Source organism: Octopus bimaculoides, chromosome 5 (genome assembly GCF_001194135.2).
Source record: "Octopus bimaculoides isolate UCB-OBI-ISO-001 chromosome 5, ASM119413v2, whole genome shotgun sequence".
Taxonomy (NCBI): domain Eukaryota; kingdom Metazoa; phylum Mollusca; class Cephalopoda; order Octopoda; family Octopodidae; genus Octopus; species Octopus bimaculoides.
In genome coordinates this window covers 31,596,442-31,606,458 of record NC_068985.1, presented here as the reverse complement: position 1 = coordinate 31,606,458, position 10,017 = coordinate 31,596,442, and the positions used below count along the sequence as shown (strand labels likewise).

The 10,017-nt window shown below is 32.2% G+C and overlaps 1 protein-coding gene and 1 long non-coding RNA gene across 2 annotated transcripts in view; one reads left to right on the top strand and one right to left on the bottom strand.

Annotated features, from left to right (window-relative positions):
* LOC106867874 (selenoprotein S) overlaps nt 1-10,017 on the top strand; it is a 216,684-nt gene that overhangs the window by 149,696 nt on the left and 56,971 nt on the right. The gene's annotated exons all lie outside the window — the stretch shown is intronic.
* LOC106867875 (uncharacterized) overlaps nt 7,652-10,017 on the bottom strand; it is an 8,012-nt gene continuing 5,646 nt past the window's right edge. Inside the window, exon 2 of the long non-coding RNA XR_001409193.2 lies at nt 7,652-8,150. This is a non-coding gene — a long non-coding RNA (uncharacterized LOC106867875). The remainder of the gene's footprint in view (nt 8,151-10,017) is intronic.

Genomic DNA, 10,017 nt, shown 5'->3' with positions numbered 1-10,017 from the left:
GCGTAGTGGTTAAGAGCGCGGGCTACTAACCCCAAGGTTCCGAGTTCGATTCACGGCAGCAACCTGATTAATAATAGTAATAATAATAATAATAATAATAATATAATAATAATAGTAACATCGTTAGGAATGAGAACCCAGGTTCGAAATTTCCCCAAGACACCTGACGAAGGCTGGAGGGTATATCAGCCGAAACATTGTGTTAACAACAAACAAGATGAGGACAAATATCCGTCAAATGTAAATAATGTAAATAATATAATATATATCATAATGATATTTATTCTCTGATTTGAAGTGACAATTTTTAAATATAAAATTGAAGGGACAGGTAAAATCCTGGTGTTCCCCCTCAGCAGCACTTCATGCAGAAATCTGGCTAGCAGAGTTTTCAAATTACAGTGTAAAGGTTGTACTTTTTGATTAACCAATGAATTAGTTATACTTTGATCAATTATTAAAAGAGCACTTTACCAATCCAAGGCATGTATATCAAATTTGTATGTTATAATCTTCACAGAGTGAATAACTGTATATGTATATATACATTTATATATATATATATAATAAATTAGTGAGATCCAAAATGGCCATGGAACAGACAGTCGATTAGCCTCAAGCATAGACAAGGCTTTATAGATAACACAAAGTAAATGATAATTGATCAATGAAGTTTATTAATTAGTGTATCCAATACACTCATCCCATATTGAATTAGATAGAAATTCCAATAAGATGACCACAACTATGCAACTCCAGCATATACCAATGAAAGTTGCTGGTTATGCAATCTGTGGGTGAAAGGAATGGAATAGATAGTTACACTCTACACATATTTCAAAAGACATACCAGATGAATATTCTGTAACTTTCAACTGCTACATCAATATTCAGTCTTCCTTCTCTTCAAGCATGCTTCTTGGCATTTCGTCTGTCTTTACATTCTGAGCTCAAATTCTGCTGAGATCAAATTTGTTTTTCATCCTTTTTGGTGTTAATAAAATAAGTACCAGTTGAGCACTTGAGTCAATGTTTTCAATTTACTCCTTCCCTTGAAATTACTGGCTTTGTGCAAAAATTTGAAACCAGTATTTTACATTGCCACAGTTTATATAGTTTAAAATGACCCTAGTCTTTTGTGATACTTTAAAATATACAGCTAACATGTTTTATTAAAGACAGAATGATACTAATGAGTACTCCCTTTCAATTTCTTTAAATCTCAAAATACTCCTTGAAATTTATGATACTACTGAAATAAATACCATTAACATTCCAAGTTATAGAGAAAGGTTGATTTTTTAGCCTCACTGTTGGATTTTAATAGGAAAATGAATCACCCAGCTTCTTTAGGGTTAGGGTTAAGAAACACTATTAACTCATTCATGTTTATATTTCTTGAGTACATTCCCTTAGAATTTTATGTAAGAATATTTTAAGTTATGTTCCAAAATCTTCATAATGCAAAAGTTGCTTATTTTATTAAATCCCTTCCAGTTCTTGATTATCTTAAATGTCAATAGAAACAATTAACATATCTTAAAGGATTTTTACACAAAAATATAAGGGAGTGTTTTAATTTAAATACAAGCCCTTTAAAAGTGAGAGTTTTGTATGATAGGACTTTGAGTAATCTGAGATAATTTGGTATCAAAAAGGTTAAATGCTATTATGGATGATTTCATAGTTTTTATTTGTTAGGCAGTATCATATTAATTTTGGGGCAAATGAATTCTTCTTCATCATCATTTTAATGTCCACTTTTCCATGCTTGTATGGGTCAGGCAGAATTTGATGAGGCAGATTTACTGTGGTTGGATGCCCTTCCTGTTAACAACCCTCACCTGTTTCCAACTGAGGTAATATTTCCCCCTGACCAGATTTTATAGATGATCGGAACCAAACAACACTGCTTGCCTGACTGTAACACTCTTTTACACCTATGATGTGATGTTAAGACTGAAAGAGCATTCACGCATGCATGCACACACACACACACACACACACACACACACACACACACACACATACACAATGGCAAAATACACTCCAAATGCACTTTCAAGACTTTGATCAACCTGTGATTACAGGAGAAGTCACTTGCCCAAGGTGGTGCCATGTAGTGGGACTGAACCTAGATTCATGTGGTTGGGAAACGAACTTCTTACCACACAACCATTCCTGAATTTGTATATTTTTAATTAATATGTCATGCCTAGATGTAAAATGTTACTTTTGCAATGTTCATTTCATCAGTGCGACAAACAATAACTGTATAAAATGATTGATGCTTCATTTCAGTTAATATTGATCTTTCTGTATTTAAAAAATTTAAAGATTGAATAGGCTGTAAATACACCATCATCAACACTAATTCCTAAAATTTCAACATATTACAGTGAATGCTATTTGTTAACTGCTTCTTTTTTCATTATTATTTATTCCCTGCTATCATTAAAATCATTCTTTATTTACTATGCATAGATGCAAGCATGGCTGTGTGGTTACTTCTTCACTTCCTAAACATATGGCTTTTGGTTCAGCTCTGCTGTACAACACTTTGGGCAAGTGCCTTCTACTGTAGCCTCAGGCCAGCCAAAGCCTTGTGAGTGAATTTGATAGAAACTGAAATAAACCTCTGTGTGTGTGTGTGTGTGTAATCATCACCATCATCATCATCATTTTACCATCCTCTTTTCCATGCTTGCATGGGTTAGATTGAATTTGTTGAGGTAGATTTTCTACAGCTGGATGCCATTCCTGTTACTAACTCTCATTTGTTTCCAAGTAAGGTAACATTTCCCCCATGACCAGACATGTTTTCACAAAAGATTGGTAACTAAGAGCACTACTTGTATGACAGTGACACTCACAACAATCACACAATATCAAGACAAGGCGACACCAGCTCACTCTTTCTCTCTCTCTCTCTCTCTCTCTCTCACACACACACATACACACACAGATGCTTATATACATAAAGAGGAGCATTTTTCAGTTTCCTTCTACCAAATTCACTCTCTTGTTTATGCATGTGTGTGTGTTTCTGTGTGTTTATGTATATTTACACGCTATGAAAATTATTTACTGAAACATTATTTACATTTGATGGATATTTGTCCTCATCTTGTTTGTTGTTAACACAACGTTTCGGCTGATATACCCTCCAGCCTTCATCAGGTGTCTTGGGGAAATTTCAAACCTGGGTTCTCATTCCTAAGGTATTCTTTGATGTTATTCTCATTATTATTCAGGTCACTGCCTGGAATCGAACTTGAAATCTTGGGGTTAGTAGCCTGCGCTTCTCTCAAATATAGAACTGTATTTACCAAAAGTTATTCATTGTTGTTGGTATTTCTCCTATCAACAAATACCTTCATACCTTCAGAGATGTGTGAAATAAAAGATCCCTTACTTGAAAAACAGTTAAGTATTAAATGCTTGGAGGTGCATATGGCTATAAGATAATGTCTCTTGTTAATACATGCTCTTGTTAGCAAGGAGAATGAACGTAAAACAAATGAATAAATCCTTCTAGTTCTTATGAAATGTTTTTATAGAAAATAATGAAATTATGAAAACAAACAGTTCTTAATTGAGCTTTTTTATTTAGTGCTATTGTTTTACAATCTCTTTATATGGGTTCACCTTCATGGGAGCAACCTTCATGACATATTCAGTTGGCTAAAGCAAAGTAGTAGTTTATTAATCTTTTAAACAAAATATAGTTAAAAATACAGAAAACCAATAATATGGCTTTGTAAGGAAACATTACTGTTGTTAGATAAATTTAGTACTGTTCTACGTATTCAAGTATAGTGCAAACACATGGATTTTGCTAGTGTCCTTAGTGAAAGATTCTTCACAGTTCTATGCTCATATATATGTTATTTAAACATTATGGCACAAAGTTTTTGCTTTATGATAAACAATATTTGCTTTTATCATCATAATGTATGACTTACTTCACAGGTGTTAGGGATAAATTCTCAAAACAAATTTCGAAATTTGAGAAATTCTGGATCAAATATAAGTAATGAAAGTGTCCACAAATTTCAATTTATCCTATATTACCTATCATCATCAGCCTTTCTTTACTTTTATTCTTTTAACGGTTTCAGTTGCAGGACTGTGGCCATGCTAAAGCACTGCCTTAATTTATTTTCTATCAATTTTGTTGTCATTTTATGGCTGGAAGTTGATCTATGATTGGGTTTATAGCAGCTGATCTTCCCTGAGTGTATCCTTGAATGGTTGAATGATATGGTATCATCATTAGTAGTTTATCCAATGTTTTTTTTTTTAATGTTTCAGTAGAGGTCCCTTTAGATAGGCAGTTGAACAATTTGAGGACCTCTGAATATCAGACTGGTACAATAGAGTGTTTTTGCTCGTGATTTCAAAAGTGGTATATTTGGAAGCTGACAGTATCTCCCAGTTTCTGCTTTAAAATTCTCTCTAATGCCAAAGTTTGTAACATGCTCCTGCAGGATTTTCCTGTATATGATAGTATGTCTCTCTCTTCAACATTCAAGAGAGTAGACATACAGAGCTTTCAGACGTTCTCAGTTATCAAGTCTTTTAACCAACGTTATTTTATGGGTGAACATTCTTTATAACTCTTCAATTTCATCTATGAGACCACATGAGCTAGTAAACCAAGCTATGAGCAGTAATCCAATCTGCTCAGAACTAAGGTTTTACATAGAGTAAGCATCGCTACTGGCTATTTTGTCATGAAGGTTCATAGGATCCATCCTATGAGATGTCTGCATTTAGAGCTGGGTGTGGTTCATGGGCCTGGTAGGTATTGTAAATTAGAAGAAATTACTAATATAATGAATGGGTTTGAGTCTCAGCTACAGCTTTTGTACAAAATGAGGTGAACCTAAAGTAGATGGTGAGTCTCACATTAGTTGTGTTTATGACTGGGTTTGATTCCCACTTTGAGCCTTTTCACTTTACATACTAACACTGTTGTTTTCAGAAGCATGAATGCAACATCTAACATTTCCTACCTTTCAGGAAACTTATAAAGCTTAATTACCCATTGATGGATACCATCCATAATGAATAGTCAAGCAAATAATGTTTAACTAAATTTCTTACCTGATACATTGATGCATGCACAGCTGTGTAGTTAAGAAGTTTGCTTCGCAAACATTTTGGATTCAGCCCTGCTTCAGAGCGCTATGAACAAATGTCTTTTACTAAGCAGTGCCTTGTGAGTGGAATTCAGTTGCTTGAAACTGTAAAAGCCCATTGTGTGTGTGTGCGTTTGTGTGTGTGTGTGTGTGTGTGTGTGTGTGTGTGTGTGTGTGTGTGTGTGTGTGTGTGTGTCTGCCTGCCTGCCTGCCTGCCTGTCTGTCTGTCTGTATGCATGCATGTGTGTGCAAATGCAAGTATGCATGTGCATATTTATGTTATGTCTCTTATGTCTCATATAACATAATGTTTTGACAAACAGAGATCAATAGAATAAGTACCAGGCTGAAATAAATACTGGAACCCTTAAATTTGAACCTTAGCATGCTTGCAGTCCAATGACAGAACCCAGTAAAAGAGTAAAAGAATATTTTGAAATATATTGTCAGTTTACCTAATTTATGACACAATACCACAGGATACTGCATGTAGTATTGTATAGCATTTAGTCTGATGCACTACTACTGCTTCTCCCTCAAATGAATATTGTTAATATAGAACTGAAGAAATAATTTATCAGTTTACCTAATTTTTCACATCCTTGACACAAAGCCATAAATTTGTTAGGAAGCCATATAGTTCATTGAATAACCCCAATGCTTATTTTTAGTGTGAAACTAATGACATTCAGTGAAATCATTTTATTTTTACCAAGAGTCCAAAACCAACTAGTGGGGACAAGATTAAGGATTACATGTCTTGCAAAAATATCTTTTTGCATTATTGAAAATTTAGAAATAGGCTGGGTGTCTTAAAGGAACTGGTGAAATAATTTGTAGTGTGATTCAAAAATATTGAAAAATATTATGTGTAAATTTTAAGGAAAAAAGATGGAAACCATTGCAGTCTGTAGTTTGCAACTGTTATTTGCCACTTAATTCATAATTAACTCTATTACAGGAAGAGAAGGGAACCCCAGCTTTGATTTATTCTAAATCTCTTTGGTAGAGAAGAAAACATTTCTGAAGTGAAATAGAAACTGTAAAATAGATAGTCTTTCATTTAACTTTAGTATTAATTTAAATGATTCAAAAAAGAGCAGCATGATATATATAATTTACAATTCTTTCTTCAGTTAATTGGAGCTTATTGTTGAGTGACTCTGGTCAAACCAAATGAAGTAAGAACCATTAAAGAAAAGTAGTTGATCAAAGAATTGATTAGTCTTCTGTCAATTGCTAGTCTTGTGTGCTTATCCCAAATATCCTGAAATTACACCAAGTCTTTATTAAAATTCTAGTGAATTATGGAACTCATTATAATGACCATCATTCAACACAGAAAAGTGTTAAAATGAATGTTTTTCTTTCAATATAATGACATTGTGTTAGCTTTATATATTCCTTCTAGTTGAATTTATTGTTTACAGAGAAAATAGATGGTAGGCAAGATCATCCCAAGTTATTGTTATTAAAAATAGGCTAAAATTGATTGTGATTCAAAATGCTTTCATTCAGTTCTCTTCTTTTACTTGTCTTTATTGGAAAATTGACATCTCTTCCACTTCACATCTTATTAGTTGAGCTACATTATCATTATTTTTAAAAATTTATCAATAAATGTGAATTTGCAGAAACATCCTGGAAAAAATGTAAATTTCAAATTCCAAATAATTTACTTTTGGTAATTGTTGAATACAGTAGAAATAAGAATTTGTCAATATTATCTATTTATAATTGCTACACTTTGTTACAATCACCCTCATTTTTGTTATACTGTTTATTTTCTGTCTGTGGCATTTTCTTCCTCCAGTTTTCTTCAGTTTTTAAAACAAATCATCAATTACTACCATAGAGTCATTTCATCAATTTTCACTTGGAGCAAAACTTCTATTGCTTCTAATTCTTAGTCATTCTCACAGTATAGTTTAGAGATCAGTTTCTATTACAAACTATCAATCATATTTATCTTAATTCATATGAATATGAAGTAGTTCTCGGTCTTCTTTCAATATTTTAATGTGTTAGAAAACACATCAATCTCTCTTTTGTGTGGAAAGAAAAACCTTTTTCTTTTTTTTTTCAATCTTCAATACATGTCATTATCCATACTGTACCCCAGTCTACTATTTGTGATACTATATCACATTGAAGACAACTTAAATCTTATCTATTTTTCTACCACTTCAATTTGTTTTCAGTAAATCATCATGTTAGTGGTCAAACTTCAGCATATGAGACACATTAGGTGTTTCTTTTAATGCAATATCTGCAAAATTCTTTATATACACATACATAAAGAATAATTCTTATTTTGTACAGAAATACAAAATTTATACCTTCTGTTTTAAGTTTTATTATACTTTGTTATGATCTTATTTTCAACCTGTTGTTAAAAAATAAGCTTCATTATGATGTTTATTTGCTTTAAATTGCTTATATTGCATTTGTCAAATACAAAACTAAGAACCTTGCTTTATGGCCATAATAAGAATCAGACAAATTGCTATAGAGGTATTGTAAATTTATTTTTATGTGGGAATGTGAAATCCAAAATGTATGTGTCATTGTAAGAAACAAGAGAAATACAGAGTTATCCAATGTTAGCAGTTACTTAAATGTTCATGTTATTCCAAGATGATTTCATATTTAACCATATCTCAAAATAGTGCTACCACGACTTTCAGAACTTCTAACATTGGAAGGCTCTGGGACAGGAACATAGCCATGGGATGGCATCCATATCCAGTTTGGTTCTCTTTTGAGTTCTCTTTGGGTTCGTATATAATATGATGGCATTCGACCTTGATATCCACTTGGTGGTGCCATAAGTGCATTGTCTCGTGTTGCTACTGCAGCTCTGGTGATCAATGATAGTAAGTTCTTGTCAGCATTTTCATGATTTCCTTCCCAAATTCCTCCAGACAATATCACTCCAATACAACAGAAGGTGAAAATTATTAACTGGCTGCTGAAATACTGCTTCATGTTGTATTCTGATAAAAACTGAAAGTATAAAAAAAACTATTACTGAATATTACATTATATAATTTTGAATAATTCAACATGAATCTAAAAAATTCTGTTTATGTGATGCTTGTAAACGTGTTTTTATTACTATGACATTTCAGTTGGAAAAAATTGAAATTGAACTCACTACTATTCTTTAGTTTTAGAGAATAACGAAAATGTGGGATGGAAAATGAAAAGAAACTATTACAGATTTCTTCATAAAAAATATATCTTGATCATTGCCTTATCATTTTGATTTACAGTCCCAAAGTTATTGCTGCTATCATTCTTCAAAATAATCATTTATCACTCTTATTTTACCCCTGTATTCTTGTCTTTTTTGTTCTTTACTTTATCTTTATCAGTATTTAACATAGTGGATTTTATTGACTGGAATGTTCTGGTAATAAAACAATTGCTTAGCAATTACAGCCATCACTACAACCACTGGAGCTATCAAGACATCATACATTAGGTTATGTGCATTGAAGTCAAATAACCCATGGAAAACTGACAACCAACACTAATTGTATAGGTGTGTCACTTGAGTTGAAACCTTCTGCAAAAACTTCACCAGTGACTGAAAGAAGTTTCTAGCATGTTGAACCCTCTTGGGACAGTGACAATGTTGTATCCATTTTCGTTCTTCAAATTCAGTTTATCCCTCTCATGTTAGCTATACTCATCTTATTCTATAATCTGCCAATAATGATATGGTTCTATTGCAACTATATCAACTGTACATCAATACACAATTCTTGTTCATAATGAATCTAAATGTGCCTTTATGTTTTTATATATATATATATATATATATATATATATATATATATATATATATATATATATATATCATCATCATCATCATCATCACTTAACATCCATTTTCCATGCTATTATTAGTGGGACTGCTGTCATGGGTTAGGCATATATACATCCATGTATACAATGCACATGCACATTTATGTATACATACAATTCACACATACATGCATATGGTTTCTTCACAAATTTTACCAATCAGTTGTTTTTTTTAATTATGAAGTATTTCAATCATTTGATCAGGTTTATTTGTGTGTGTGTTTTTGAGCATATTCAGCGAAGGGGGAGAGATAATTAGTAGTATAGAAGGATGGAGTGACCTGTATAAGATGTGAGTGAAGAGGGACAATGTAAAGATGATGAAGAGAAAGAGAACTGGTTTCACAGAAAGATGATGAAATATGTTGTTCTACCCTCATTTGATCCCAGCAGCAGAATACTGCAGTTGGCAAGTGTAGAGATCGGTGATAGAGAATGAGGTGCTAAAGGAAAGATAAAATGAAAAAATTAGGTGAAAGCTCAATTGTGTATATAGACATTTTGCTTTCAGAACCTCAGTTCTTTGAGATGGCTGTCTTCTTAAGTACTACATAGCATCAGATAATTTTTAATTAAAAAAAAACAAACAAAAAAACATTAAAATCATATAATTCAAACTTATGAAATCTAGAGAGAGAGAGAGATGAATGTAAAGAATTCTCCGAAAATATGCAATTTTTTACATGTATGTTTCATTACTGACTAATTTTTTTTTTATGGTATTTAATGAATCTTGTCATTAAAGTTGATTATAACTATTGAGTAATTTATAACTACTGCTTTATTTGGGCTGGGGGGTGGAGCATTGTTAAAATAAAGCATATAATAAAATATAAATAATGAAATAAACTTACGTTTATGATAACACAAGTATTAGTAATAATCTAAACCAATTAGTAAAATATTTATGAAATATTTCACTGTCTGAAGGTAGAATTAAATTCTATTCAATAAAATCATTGATTTCAACTGGTAGGACATCTGAAGAGTTTCAAAGCAC